This window comes from Cydia pomonella, chromosome 5, assembly GCF_033807575.1.
Source record: "Cydia pomonella isolate Wapato2018A chromosome 5, ilCydPomo1, whole genome shotgun sequence".
NCBI classification, from domain to species: domain Eukaryota; kingdom Metazoa; phylum Arthropoda; class Insecta; order Lepidoptera; family Tortricidae; genus Cydia; species Cydia pomonella.
Genome location: NC_084707.1, coordinates 17230650 through 17247014, shown reverse-complemented (window position 1 = coordinate 17247014; position 16365 = coordinate 17230650). Strand labels below are relative to the sequence as shown.

Here is a 16365-nt window from a genome sequence, read left to right as displayed (position 1 = left end):
GGGGGTCAGATCAAGGGTTAGCTAAAAGGTTTATAATTTCGTGAGCTTGTACTATATGCGGGACTGGTGATGGCGGCACGAAAGCGCGGCGATGACGAAAACGTTTTTGCTGCAGCTATGTCGCTAATGCATAATATATTATGGTTTATAGGTTTTTTCCTTTTTTTTTGTAAAAAGCAAATTAAAAAAAAGAAACCTATAAGTTATAGTTTTTCATTGTGTCATTGTGTCAATAACATACTAAAAAATCATGGAGAATGGAAAATATTTAAATGTGGAAAAACGTTTTTAATTTTTGTATGGACGATCACGTGGTATATATGATTTGTTAGATGAGTTTCCCAAACGCAGTTATTCCTTGCAGCTAATTTTCTTTTCGCCGTTATTCACAGTCGCAAATTTTCCCACTTTTTTAATTTCCCTGTCTTACTATTTCTCGGTAGCGACTTTTATGATCGCATTTGTTCACAAACGCATTTTTTCACTTTCGTTTTATTACTCTGTAGTATAGTTTTTTGCTCGCAATATTTTCCAAAACGAATTTTTTACATGCTTGAATTTGTTTACAAACGCGTTTTTTTACATTCGTTTTATTACTCTGTAGTATATTTGTTGCTCGCAATATTTCCCTAAAACAATTTCTAACATGCTCGAATTTGTTTACAAACGCGTTTTTAGGGTTCCGTAGTCAACTAGGAACCCTCATAGTTTCGCCATGTCCGTCTGTCTGTCTGTCTGTCTGTCTGTCTGTCTGTCCGAGGCTTTGCTCCGTGGTCGTTAGTGCTAGAAAGCTGAAATTTGGCATGGATATATAAATCAATAAAGCCGACAAAGTCGTACAATAAAATCTAAAAATTTTTTTTTTTAGAGTACCTCCCCTATACTTAGGGTGGGGATGAACTTTTTTTTTTTGCTTCAACCCTACAGTGTGGAATATCGTTGGAAAGGTCTTTCAAAACTAATAGGGGTCTTCAACAAACATTTCTTGATAAAGTGAATATATTCGGAGATAATTGCTCCTAAAGAAAAAAAAATGTGTCCCCCCCCTCTAAATTTGAACCATAGGTCCAAAAAATATGAAAAAAATCTTGGAAGTAGAGCTTAAAAAAGACATTAAATGAAAACTATAGCGGATATGATCAGTTTAGCTGTTTTTAAGTTATCGCAAAAAGTTTCCCCTTCATAGTAAAAAGACTTACTTTGATTAGGTACTGATTATGCAAATTTGCCTATTTGTTTAACTCGGGTGAAAGGTACCGTTTCATCCCTTGGTTAACAATTTACTATACTTTAAGCTCCAGTTTAGCTTATTGTGACGGAAGAGTAACTACGGAACCCTACACTGAGCATGGCCCGACATGCTCTTGGCCGGTTTTATTTTATTATTGTAATAATTAGGAGCAAAAAACAGATTTCATAAAAAATAAAGATAAATCTATTATATATATTGCAGATAAATAAGATATGTCAAAAAAGCGGGAATTTTTCACTCGCTCACTAATCTGAGCAAATAATGTAGCCGCGTTTAGTAGAATATTAGTGATATTAGTAATTTTCGGAATATCCCGATTTTCGGAATTAGCCGAGTGTACCTTACATTAAAAGATTAAGGTGGTTCGACTAGGTTACCCAAAGCTTAAACCTCACTAGATGGCGCCACAATTGCAAATTTTGAGTTTTAATTTTTTTGTGGAGTAGTCTTGGTATTTCTATACTGTAAATTATGTTTAGCGCACTCTTTAAATAAATATTGAACTATTACAACAAACATTGAACACTTCATTGTACAAAAACTACCCCTTAATGTCGACAGAATGTTTCTTGACTCTATTTCTAAGTATCACTCACACATTCAAACAGTCTTACTGGGATCCTTGTAGTAGACAATTTGGCACTGCGTGAGTAGGCTTCAATAGCGTTGCGGTATGTACGTGGAAATACATGCAAGAGGATGTGGGTTCGAGACTCATTAATTTATTTTTGTTATCAGTATTATCAAGTACCTATTATTAATAAATTATTTTATGAGAAATATGAGCGTTTTCCATAAAAATATTAAAAATCTGATTCTCACACATCATGATATTTTTGGGTTCTTCCAACTCAGAATCACTAGCATAATCAATCCTCGTGCTAAAAAAACCCGAAAATTTGTATTGAAATTTTAGTTTTACACTGAAATTTCTTTCACACTAAAATGTGACGTAATGCTATGGATATTTTAGGATATCTTTTTTTAATGCTAGGGTGGAGAAGATTCTAAGTAGAATGAACCTAAGAAAGTCCAAATTTGTAAGTCAGATTTTCCGGTATTTTTTTCAATAAAAAAACGCTGTTTTGTTCTAAAATTAAAGCAATCACTTACTGCCCAGCCTTTAAAAAAGTAGGTACTATTTTACAGTAGAATTAAAACATTTTTTTACCATACATTTAATTAAATTACAGTGAGTTACAAAATTGCATGGCCTTCTATTTATAACCATTATAAAAAGAAATGAGATATTTACCATGTTTGTTTATATTATTGATTTCCCGATATTTTGACACAACTAGAAGTTTCACACAATGCCTAGAGATAGAAAATTATTTATTTATTTTATTTATTGTCAATTTCATTCAACGGATCACATCATATCCAATTTATGTGTTTATGTATTGCATTGTTTTCTACCTAGTTGGTTATTAAATTCTGTTACTGCAATAATCTTTATCTACATAAAATATACCAACGAAAGTTTAATAAAGTATATATTAAAATGAAGTACACAAAATCAGGAATTAAATATGACAATATCATTCAAAATCGCCTCCTCTGGCTTTGACACAGGCCCTCAAACGACGAGGCCAGTCATCAATAGCGGCACGCACGATTGTCATGTCTAATTCCGTCACTGTCTTAACTATGGCCCGCTTGAGGGAGTTAAGATTTGTGTGGGGTTTAGCACAGGCTTTTTCCTCAATAACCTGCTATATGGCATAATCCAGGGGATTAAGGTCCGGGCTGGAGGACGGCCAGTCTTCGTGGGCAATAAAGTCAATTTTGTTCCTTCGAAACCAGGCTTGACTTGTTCTTGCCTTATGTGCAGGAGCTGAGTCCTGTTCAAAGATCCATGGCTGGTTTTGAAATAGGGTGTGTCTTAAGGGCTTCACTATTGGTTCGAGAACGGTTTCCAGTTTCCGGTTTTCACACCTTTTTCACAGAAATGAATCTGTGTTAGCCCTGAGTATGACACACCCAAAATCATGTTTGGCGGGTGCCCACATTTGTGCATCGCAATAGGGTTGTTTCCATCTACAAATCTTAGGGCATAATTGTATCCCATTAAATTCTTTTGGATTATAAGAACATGTTAAACTACTTTTAGGGGACCTGTAATGACCATATTTTTGTAAATATTGAATTTAAAATATCTTTTGGCACACGTCACGTGACCAAACTCGTAACGTCATTGAAGATTCTGATGACGTCACAACTCTCGGATTGACACTGTTGACAGTTAGGCGATTAACAACAAATGATAAATATCAGTTGACAGTTCGTATCTTCTACGTGTGTATGTAGTTATGTGTCAAACCATAAACTGTGACGTCACACAATTTTCAAAGAGCGTTTTGGGCGCGAAAGCATCTGTCAAAATATATTTTGTTAATTTAACATATTTAAAGCCGTTTTTAGTATAAAAGCTGAATTTTAAGGCAACTTTTAGTTAATATAGAAAGTAATACAAGCGTTTCAAAAAATTGGAATACGATTCTCTTTTAGGCCCCAATTCATTATAGATACGACGAGATAAGCGTTATGTGTGGTATATAATTATAGCTCACAAATCCACCACATTATGTCATTTTTTATTTTTTCGGTAGCATTTGTTTTAACGGAAATAAAGAGGTTGCAAATCGAGTAACAGAACTTCAGAACAGATATCATTTGATATTTACCAGTCGCTTTTCGGTGAAGGAAAACATCGTGAGGAAACTGGACTAATCCCAACAAGGCTTAGTTTTACCCTCTGGGTTGGAAGGTCAGATGGCAGTGGCTTTCGTAAAAACTAGTGCCTACGCCAAATCTTGGGATTAGTTGTCAAAGCGGACCCCAAGCTCCATTGAGCCGTGGCAATATGCTGGGACAACGCTAGGAAGAAAGAAAGAAATCGAGTAACAGAACTTAGTAACCAACTAGGTATAATAGTTATGATGTAAATGTCCATATCATGTTGGAGTCATATATGTATTAGCCAACTAATTATTCAAGATCAATACACTTAGCTCCCTTAGGTATTCGCCTAAGTACAATCTCGGGCAAAATTGAGTTTTATAAAAGTGAACTAGTTTCTAGGTCATATTTTCTATGAATTGGTCATATTTTGTAGACTCCAATTACAGTTACACTTTTCTTGGTTTTTCGCGGACCAGAATATCGATGATTTTTGTAACTTGATTTAGACGTTGCTATCATTTTCAAACCAAAAACACATAAAATCACAATTCAGAACATGCGGCAGCGTTGTTTTCTATCAAGTACCTCAAGCACCAGGGCGGCTACCGGGAAAATCGAAATTCGTCAATTTCGGGCATTTTTCTCTGTCACTCTAATTACGTCTTAGTGAGAATAAAAGAGAAAGATCCCCGCAATTTGCGAATTTCGGTTTTCGCGGTAGGCCCCAGGTCCTGTCAAGTTTCAGCAGTGTTGCCAGGTGAGCGGAAGAGAATTATCGTATTTGAGTGTCAATATTATTGTACCGTTGAAAAAAATATCGTACGCCAATCAAAAAGGCAGCCCCTAAAAATGTCTAGCAAAATAAGCTTAAATTTCGAAATAATAATAAAAAAAATACAATTTTCGTCTAAATTGCGCAAAAAATCTGTTTATGTTTGTGTATTTTTGGGATAGACTCAAACGGTATACAGGAAATTGTGATATTTTAAACTTTAAACTTACATCAAGGAGCCGAACACCCAAAAGATACTAATTTTAGCCTATATCTGACAGAAAGTGTCATATTTTGCTTCAAGTTACTAGACTTTTAAGGTGGCATCATACAAGGGCTGAAATTATAGTACTTTAGTGTACGATAATGCTCTTTGGAACATTACGTCATACCGGGGCCCAAATTATCGTACATGTACGACAATTATCGTACGCCTGGTCACACTGAGTGTCAGTGTCGACAGAGTCAGCTAAAAACGCGTCGAACATCGCAACGTCGCGCCGATGGCCGCCCGAGGCATGGAGTGGCAACGTCGCAATGTATTTGTACACGACATTTGTCACACACACATGAGTAAAATTTATAAAAATATACCGTTGATTATTGCATGATTTCTGTATGAAACAAAGTTTTTCTATTAATTTAGCGCAAATGAATATTCGAAAGTAGATAGATGCGCAACTATTTATGTAATAATATTGTGTAATTAATTAAAAAATAGCGATTGTTTTTTGTATGAAAATCGAACCACCTTAATATGGGTGCTACACAATTTTTTTTAAATATTATGATTATTTTTACATAAATACAAATTCGACTTTTTTCAAATTATATATAATATATCCCCCCCCCCTTCTCCCCTCTGGTAGCTGGTCGCGGACATTAAAATAACACGACAAGACGAAAAAACGGAACAGTGAGAAAACTATTAGGAAATATGGCTACGGGTGAAAAAACAGAAAAAAACACAAAACGAAACAAAAATAATTTATAAATTAACTGCAGGTTAAAAGTCAGACAAAAAAAATATCAGAAACAGAAGCAAAGCGACTGTAAACATAAGCTGCAGAGGAAAAATTTACTGCAGGTTAAAATTCAGACAAAAAAATATCAGAAACAGAAGCAAAGCGACTGTAAAAATAAGCTGCAGAGGAAAAATTAACTGCAGGTTAAAATTCAGACAAAAAAATATCAGAAACAGAAGCAAAGCGACTGTAAAAATAAGCTGCAGAGGAAAAATTAACTGCAGGTTAAAATTCAGACAAAAAAAAATCGGAATCAGAAGCAAAGCGACTGTAAAAATAAGCTGCAGAGAAAAAAAGTGTTTAGGATAATCGCTTTCGGGAAAAAATGCGAAAAGAAAATTAGCTGCAAGGAATAACTGCGTTTGGGAAACTCATCTAACAAATCGTATATATAGAGGGAGGTCCCTCTTAAGAAGTCTGAGCTAACTTCCATCGATCTAGCAGATAGACGAGACTTATACCTAATACCTATATACAGAATCATTTTATGAAAAATTTCGTCGAATGTTCCATCGAGAAGGTACAAGATTTAAATTATAAAAATAAAACTGTTACCTGGGGACCGATTTTTGAATTTCGAGCGCTCGATTTCGTCACTCGAAAATCTGTGTAAAACGGCGAAATGCTATTTTTTTAAAGACGAGCGATAGGAATAGGAAAGGTTTTCAATTCCGTTAGGAGAATTTATAATCGAATGCCTAATAGTGCAGATATTATTGAACAAAATGCACGAAATCGAGTGGTCGAAATTCAAAAATCGGCCCTCTGTTCCATGACACCATAGTATAGGAAAGCTTGGGACTAGGTAGTTTAACCTTTAGCTTTGAAAAAACCACAAATGAAAACTGCTAAAGCGCCTGATTTTTTTATTTTGATATTGGAGCTTAACAATGAAAGAATGTAGTAGGTAATAGACTTGCCGATCAACATATCTAAGTGCAACTAGTTTTAATTTAATCTTCTAAGGTTGTTTTTTTTCTCTGTAATTTGTTTTAAAAAATACGGTTTCAAATTTTACCTTCTCATAATAACATGATTAACATAACAAGCCACATACCTAATAGTTTTTCCCTCAATTCCTAACAAGTTTGCCTTTATTATTATTATTTTCCTTCTGTAGTTGAGCCAGAAATAGGTTTAAATCATAGATTATACGATAATTAATGGTAAGAAGCCCGATAAAATCGGAATGACCGCCGAGGGCCACACGTCGCATAATCACAACCACTTATTTCATTTTTCACACTGGATATTATATCGTTATGTTCTACCATCCTAGTATTTACTTTGAGTTAAGTAAATGTACCTACTACGACTTCAGCGAGCAATTATAAAACACTTATCAACGTAGAGGCAACGTCTGTGGTGGGTTAAGTATAGCGACAAATGGCTGCAATTTACTCTTTTATTTCACTGTTATATCAGTTTAATACATTGGTGACAATGAATGAAACGAATGCTATTTTCTAGTTTTAAATTTGGGCCAATTATTGAACTTGAAAGCAGTTTCAAAATTTTCAAATCTATACTCGCATATTAGCTTTGATTCATTTTAATGTAAGTAATATAAGCATTATTATCAGTGTAGGTGTAGCTTCTTGATTAATTCCAATATGATTTCGATGTGTTGAGCTTGCGGTGCGACACATAATCCAAAATCAATCACCAAAACCTGCCACAGTATATTTTTATGTTAGGTGTGTCCTAAAAATGTTCGCATGGCTTTTATTTTTTAATAGGAACGGTGTAACTTTATGCCGGTCGTTAGCCAAAAGCCGATGCCATTAACGAGGTTGTCGCTGCTGGCTTTACATTCTCGTCGGCGAGCTGCGAGCGAGAACGAGTAGCGTTTTAAAGCCATTCATCCAATTTATAGTGATATCGAGATACATTACAAGTATACATTGTTGGAGAGCGTTTGTTATACTGGTTCGCCAGAGCAATCAATTTGGCAAACCTGGGCAAGTGATTGCAATGACATCGATGAACCATTCATATATGTATAAAATGCGATCGTTCGTCTCGCTTGATATGAACGAAACCAGTTTATATGTGATCTTTGAATACGCATAGTTGTCACGGCCCTCGACGACACAGTAACTGGTTTCTTTGAGACCATCAATATTATTACGAGGCTGGCCTCCTGACCGTGCTTTACATGTCCATGCCTACATATACAAAGTACATTTCATTAACAATTCGAGTATACTTTATTGCAGCATACTGATTTTGATGACTCGAGTTTACAAGTCTATAAAATTCAATAAAACCCTCACCGTTCCTCTTAATGAACGTTAATCTCCCAACTTATATTTAGACAATCGTTTTGAGTGTTTCATGTTTTTAATAATTAACGTTTTCTGTCAGAGATAAGGTGGTTATTAAAACAAATATTGTAGACAGGTGATTCGGGGCAGTGGTTATGTTATGGGTAAGTGTAATATAAATTAATAAGATACGTCGAGGTGACCCCCCGCTGCTCCGGCCATTAATCCCCATTGGTATGATAGCACGGGCGAGTCAAGTTATCGGGTAGCCAGTGGTACATGATCTTTATTTTCTTAAAATTTTGTAAAAACCGATTTCAAATGAAAGTTGGCTACAATTCGAACGGCGCGATACCCTACGAAGGCGTTTACACACTGGATCCGATTCGCACGTCGCTCCGATGTTTGAGCGAGACAACGCTATTCGCGTTTTATAGCGACATCCCACTCGCACGTGAAGCGGGTCCAGTGTGCTAAGTGCCTATAGTAACTACCTAATCTGTTTTATTTACTTACCTATATTTCGTCGGATTTATTTGTGAATTCCTTTTAAACTGTATTATATTTACTTTGAATCAATTTACCTAGTTTGAATAATCACCTTTCAATTGATTCGCGCCACACGTGTATTGTAGGTAATGTAGGTACGTGGGTGCTTCTTGCATTTTCGTAACAAGGTGACATTTCTCTTAATACCATGCCAGTTTGCTCTACAACATAGTAAAAGTTATTATACGGATTTTTGGTTCTCAATTTTCTCTTGAACCATTTGCCATAAAAGTGATAATTAAATTACTAAGGTAGGGACATCGAGATACATACCTATACGGTTTATTGCAACCTTTACTCTTGCGCGTTGTTAATGACTCCTCAGGTAGGAAGCTCGCGACCCGCACACCTCCGAGTGTCTACTGTCCCACACACTCATATATTAGTATAATTACAATAACGATATATTGATTCCGAAACGAAACAGTTAGCCCATGGCATTGTAGTGATGAAATGGTATTAACAAATACAAGTTTTCGAACTCAAAAGCCCTTGGGATCATTGAAAAGTACATGAAAATCGATTAAATTTTAGGACTTTTTCCAGTTGTTGTAGATATTTTTTTTTCACCAAAATCTGGAGTTACGGCAAAAGTCACTATGCACAGTTTTAAGAAGAAGAAATTTGCAATTAATTGACTATATTTTTTTCTTAGTAAGCCAAATAGTTCATAAGATACGGAAAAAGGTTATACCAGCAGCTATGGTTGCAGGAAAGCTGAACTCAAATGCTCAGCTGTTTGCAACTACATACTAATACACTAATGGTCAATAGTGCGAGAATATACAGGACCGGAGATGTGTGCCGACATTGAAAAACCATTCACTGATAATCCACCATCAAATGACAATTTCGACCGGCCTGATCAGGTTGACGAAGAAATGCTACCACACACGCTGGCCCCAAAAGGAGTACTGTGGATAATAGAGGACCAGTCTGATTCATCAAAGATATACAAGATATACGAGTTATAACAATTTCGCTCGCTGTACTGTATATTAAACACACAATGATCCGAAGGGCTTTCGAGGTCGAAAACTTGGATTTGTCATTACTATTTCATCACTACCAATATGTATTAAAAACAGAACTAGGTACCTCATTTGATGTAAGGCAACACCTCTTTTTTGGTATGATTTCCATGTATTAAGTGTAATGTTTGCTGTATTATCGTTTATTTTGTTAGATTTCCCCTTTCCTATTTTGAATTAGTGTCCTAGGCCACTCATAATATAGCTCCATCAGTATCAGTATTGCATGTCGATTAACTAAAATATTATGTAAAATTATTAATGTATAAGTAGATAAAGCTAAAGAATTACCTAACTGTACATTTTTTATTAATTAAAAGACGATTTTTCCTCGTTCTAGTTCGTTCGTGATGGAACAATTGATTCCTATTGTTTCGTTGTTTATTACTTGTATTAAAAATTACTGTACCTAACTACTTGCATGTATAAAAATACGGAGATTAGGTTGTATATTTATATTATTAATACGTAATTGCTACTGCAGTCTATACTATATTTAGTACTCGTTGTTGTTTTAATGAAAGTAAATAGGGTAAATTAATACCTTTTGTAAATAATTCACTTTTCCACAAAAAAGTAAAACTGGACAAAGTTACCGTAAATTAATCTTACAGGTTACAAGAAACCTATGTCATAAATAAAGGCTCCTATCTGTAGATGAGCTAACTCAAATACAATAAAACGACGTTAATGTACTATGTGGTAATAACACAGATTCTCATGAGTTAACTATTTATATGTCATAATAAGGGCAATCGAAATAAAGAGTGATATCTTGCCAACGGTTACAGAGCGCAGGACTATTGTTGACGGGAGAACCAGTATAGATGATATACTGATCTCCGATTATATTCAGTTTTTGTGGATCTCGATTACGCCAGCGGTGCGATAAATACTGATTAACTAGGTAGATTCTGTTGCGTAACAAGTAGGCAACATTTCAATATTGATTCAATTCAAGCTATGGGGAACGTAATAGAAAAGTTACATTGAATGGTCACGTCATGGGTCATAGTAGGTACCTCTAACTAAATACTATTAACGAATTCAACTAGGTTTACATTTATATTAGCAGCTTTAGACCAGGGTACGCTATACGTTTGGAATAGAAGGCCAGGCGTGAGCCAGCGGAAGCGGGCGAGCGGCGGCTTGCTCAGTAGGTTTTATTGCTTATAATTGAGCATTTACCCCCGGCCTGTACAGGTTCCCTTCCCTGTTACGACACGAACCTAAGCACATCGAAACAGAATATTAAGTAGTTCAATTACATTTTTCAATTTATATTATGCATGGCTAGGAAATTTAAACAAGTTCTTTCACAGACAAGTACTGCCTTAAATTAAGATGAACCATTTTAGAGTACATTGTGAAAATTCAAACAATGCGGTCCAAATAATAATAATGATTGATTCAAAGCTGCGCTGGAGGGCTTGAAGGCACCGCCGCTTAGATTTACGGGCAGTTGTCATTCGCCTTGTGGATCCAAGCGCAGGGTTGTCACCTGCGGCGGTATATTTCAATGATCAAGAAAAATGCAAAAGTGAGCGCAGCTTTGCGCCTGGGGCCGGTATTAAACTAATATTATTAGTCCACAAACTTTCAAATCGTATGGGTTTCCATGACAACACACTAATAATATTAGGCTAAAATTGTTCCAGAAACGGACACCTGGAGGGGCGCGAAGAGTTTGAGAATAGTGTTAGGTTAGATTAGGTGTTACTTTTTGTATTTATATTAATACTCGTGTCATTAATTATGCAGAATTGAAAATACAATTGTAGATTGTGTAGGTTGAGCTTAGGTAGGTATGTTATACATCGTTTAAAATTCAATAGTTCATGACACACTGTGCTGTAGACTCAGCCGCGTTAACTTTGCACAAACTTGGCAGTATGAAAACTTAGCGTAGTCCGACTTTAGTACATACTTACTACCTACAACACAATATATTATTTTATTAGTATGTGTCAACCCTAAAGCGACGGGCGAAGAGGACAGGATCACTAAACTCGCCATTTTATGAACCCCAACTAAATCGTTTGTCTCATTATTTACTTAACTTCGTAAAATCACTATTATTGCTAATGAACTTTGCTTTTACATATACCTAGGTACTTACCAGCGCTTAAAATTATGATTTTTGTTTAGGGTAAATCGACAACCTTGGGCGAAGTTGCCAGTTCTTGCGACTACGACTACACTAATCTATAGAAAAGTGACTACCTATCCTATATATGATTTTTTTTTTTGTAAATATTAGGACCCATTGTTATATAGGCATATATATTTTGATTTCGCTTATAGAGAGAAGTAGGGCCCTCGTTTAACATATTTGCTATACTCGTAAGTATTTAATTAATTAACAGTTTTGAATGATTCACGGTTAGTTTCACTAGACTTAAATCGACCGGGATATGAGCCGTGATTACCTTTTAAATATCGGGAGCTCAAAACAATATAAAAGGTAATCAAATCACGGTTCATATCCCGGTCGATTTAAGTCTACATTTATTAATTGTTCGATATGAGATAGACGAATGTCCCTTTAATGATCGATCACCCGTTACTAGAACTGGCACTGAATGTCCACTTGTCCAGCATGATTCTGATCGCGATCTAGCACATCTAACCGCCAGCCACGACCGTGCATCAATCAAGCCCATAACAGCTTTAGGAAGCGAGAGACCGCCGCAGGGGGCGCACACCGCACAGCGACATCACATCTCTCACTTCAATTTGTTGCCTTATTTGTTTTTCTCCTCATTTCAAACTTCCTTTTTTAATAATCTTCTCTTTTTTCATTCCGAGGTGACGTTAACGCGCCTCCCCGACGGGCGGTGACGCTCGTCCGCCTTAAATGACGATTTACCAGTATTTCATCCTATGTCACTCTCTTTACGATCGAGTATTTTATTTGGATGTATTTTACTGCCACCGTTATTATGACGAACGTTATATTATTACAATTGGGAACTTGAGACGGTTGGATTACGGTGATAATAAAGGTTTTAACGTGTTTAAGTATTGCATGGGCATTCATGTAGGAGGCTAGGAGGTTTATTTATAGTTGTCAGTTCAGTAAATCAATAAATAACTTATTTTCCAGTGTGCGTTGTTTTGTTCTCTCATTTAGTTTTATTGTGTCACATCATTGTTCATAATATATATGCATTTAGCGTAATTAATAAGACCTTAATTCTAAGAAGAGTAATAGAGATTATTGTTTTTAACATTTAAAGACTCTGTGCGATAATGACTGTCGATGTGCCGACGTGGGGTCATAACATAATATTTCTTGTAGGTATATATAATAAATGAATACCGCAAAGTAAGAGTTGGAAAACTAATGCAAATGCAGCGAAATCCCCTACTTTAAGAGATCATTTCTCATCGCTTATTTCTCTGTTGACTTAACCTCGGCGGCGCTGGGAGGACAGTCGGTCGCATATGGTTTTATTTATAACCAGGTGATCATATTAATTTATTTCAAGTAAGAATTTATTAAGAATTTGTTAATTTATGAAGAACTATTAAAATCTATGATAGGTTTAGCACCTATCATATATCACTTTCTCTACTTACGTAGGTACAGTCGAGGAAATTGATTCTTTAGCAGTTTTCACTTAACATTGGACAGCTCTTAGCATACGTGTAAGTATGTATACTATACATACAAATACAACCAAATTACTAAAGAATCAATTTCCTCGCCCGTATGTCAGTAAATTAATGAGTAGAATTTATGTTTCTAAAAACACCTGTTAATAAAATTAATATAACAAAGCTTGTCAGGCGCGACTGTACCCGCCGCTCGCCCACACCCGATCTGTTGACATACTGTAGGTATTGAATGTTCGCAAGCTATTAGCATAAATAAAGTCATACGTTCCACATTTTGTGCTCCATAATATCCCGCCATATTCCATTTTTTATGTAACACACTCAGTGCAATATTTTATTGCACGGATCACGACCTCGTCAAGTCAAACTTGTTAAATGAAAACGGTTACTTTGGCATACACTGTTTGTAACTTTGCCCGATGTTATGAACTTTGAGAACTGATTCAATGTAAAATTTAATCTTCAAAGTTGTATCGACACTTGGTACATCAAGTAGCTACCTATATCTGCATTTGGTAGGTAACTACAATGAGAAACATGAGCATTGAGTTATTTTTAGGGTTCCGTACCTCGAAAGGAAAAAACGGAACCCTTATAGGATCACTTTGTTGTCCGTCTGCTCGTCTGTCTGTCAAGACAATTTTTCTCAGGAACGCGTAGAGGTATCAAACTTCTAAGCCAACGAAATCAAAAGATACAGCCGTTTATGCCGCAAATTTGGACACTCGCAAGGGAATCAAAACCTACAGGGTTCCCTTGAACTCAGAATCTTGAAATTTGGTACGAAGCAACGTCTTATAGCACAGATAAAGGAAAAATTGCGAAAACCGTAAAATTTTTGTTACATCATATAATAATATATACCTACAGGTTTGTACGAAACCCTCAATGCGCGACTCCGACTCGCACTTGGCCGGTTTTTTTTACAAAATTACACCGGCAGTGACATTATTTTAGAAGTTAAATGTGCGCTCGATATTAGCATAAAGTCATACTTATTCCAATGGTTATAACACACTACAATATTTTATTGCGTGGATCACAACCTTGTCAAACGTGTTGTATAACATTTTATACGTTTTCATGTAAGTAGCTCGCAACTTTGCACGTTCTGAACAAACTGTTAAACATAATATTCTAACTACGGAAAAAAAAATCTAATTATTTTTGTTAAATATATGGATTTGTGTTTTAAGTAGTCAGTTGTACTCGTACTTCAGTTTATAATACCTATTTAATAGTGAAAAAGACGTTACTCGGCTCTGCCAACGTGTTACGACGCGGCGACGTCTTTTTCGCTCTTATCGCTTAAACATAAAGCTTTTTTCTATCGGCTATTGCTGATTCCGCGTCGATAGGTGTGGCAAAACCCTAACAGTGTCCAAAAGATTGGTCCATCAGCCGGTTAGGCGGCGGTTAGGTACAAATGGGGCGATATGTAGAGCGACGCGAGGCGACAAGCCGACGTAATCCGCCCATCAACTCATTGATGACCTGCCTCTTTATTCAAACATTTTCCCCGGCACAACTTGACCCTCGGATTCATAAGGACTAGACATTATCAGAAATCACTCTGTTACCGGTTCGTGTCAAGCAATGCTTTCGAGGAGCGTTCTGAACGCTGCCTCCTTCGCGCATCAATACTATAACTGCCGTTTGCCTTTACGCAAATACGGCTCTGTGTCGCTTTTGTTTTTCTACGAGTAAGTAGGTAAGGACAAATGCCTTCATATGTAACCAGAATATTGGCAAGAACGCGAATACCTATAGCCAAAGTGGCGTGGGTATTCTGATCCTTAAATCTTTGCCTAAGCTTTACTTCAGCAAACACAGTGTGCAATTTTATGAATTTCTGATTAGGATTTGTTATTACCCAGGTAGCAATTTTTCGTCGTCACGACGTCCATTCACGGTCATTTCAGACGTTAATGACGTCGCTACTTTCGTCGTACAGACGTTCGAAATGACGAACATATGTCATAGCCTCACGACGTCTCTAACGACGTCGTATTGGACGTCTAATAGTAACGTAATATGGACGTCTTCCAACGTCGTTGGTAGGACGTCCAATAGTAACGTAATATGGACGTCTTTTAACGTCGTTAGTAGGACGTCATTTAGTAACGTAATATAGACGTCTTCCAACGTCGTTGGTAGGACGTTCAATAGTAACGTAATATGGACGTCTTTTAACGTCGTTAGTAGGACGTCTTTTAGTAACGTAATATAGACGTCTTCCAACGTCGTTGGTAGGACGTTCAATAGTAACGTAATATGGACGTCTTTTAACGTCGTTAGTAGGACGTCTTTTAGTAACGTAATTAAGACGTCTTCCAACGTCGTTGGTAGGACGTTCAATAGTAACGTAATATGGACGTCTTTTAACGTCGTTAGTAGGACGTCTTTTAGTAACGTAATATAGACGTCTCCTGTAGGGCAATTACGTAAAATTTCGTATGTACGTTGAGGCGATCCAAATGTATTTTTTCTACACAATGAATGACATTTGGATCGTCCTAACGTACGTACGCAGTATTACGTTATTACCCTGCTGTGATGTATGCAAGATACTACGACGTCTTCAAAAGAAGTCCTATTAACGACAAAATGACGTTCAATTGGCAAATACAATAGACGTCAATGGGACTTCAATTTAAGCCAGTTATCATTCGTTTATTGAAGATTCAATTGATATATTGCACATACGAAATATTTTGCCAATTCATTAACTAAACTCATTATCATTAAGCAACCGTTACTTCCCAATGACGACTATTTGTCAATTGCATGCGACGCGATGCTGAACGGGGGCAAGAAAAATAAAAAACCCCAAATGTACATCAAGGAACTAGTAGTTTAATAATAACATATAAACTACATATTAACAAGGTACTTTTTAAGTATTTTAAGAGGCCAGTCAAATCGTCTTAATACCTTTATTTGATCCTAATTTTGTGTAATCCGAGTTTGCTCCATTCCAGAAGTTGTGGAACTTTTTTTGCTATTTTTAAGTTTTTTTCTTGTAGTTCAAAAACGGTACGTCCGACGGAAAATTTGATCTAGTCACGATAACAAATTACATCTGAGGATCCGAAAGATACCCTTATATGAATTCGTAGTCAAAGATTGTAAACACGGCCGCCACTTTGAATTTCTTCTAAAA

General features: G+C 36.2%; 1 protein-coding gene and 1 long non-coding RNA gene across 2 annotated transcripts in view; both read left to right on the top strand.

Moving 5' to 3' along the window:
• Nucleotides 1-16365, top strand: part of LOC133517869 (T-box transcription factor TBX20-like) — a 104047-nt gene that overhangs the window by 61432 nt on the left and 26250 nt on the right. The gene's annotated exons all lie outside the window — the stretch shown is intronic.
• LOC133517872 (uncharacterized) lies at nucleotides 327-5958 on the top strand. Its single transcript, XR_009799421.1, has 2 exons — nucleotides 327-439; nucleotides 5797-5958. It is a non-coding gene; the product is annotated as an uncharacterized LOC133517872 (long non-coding RNA).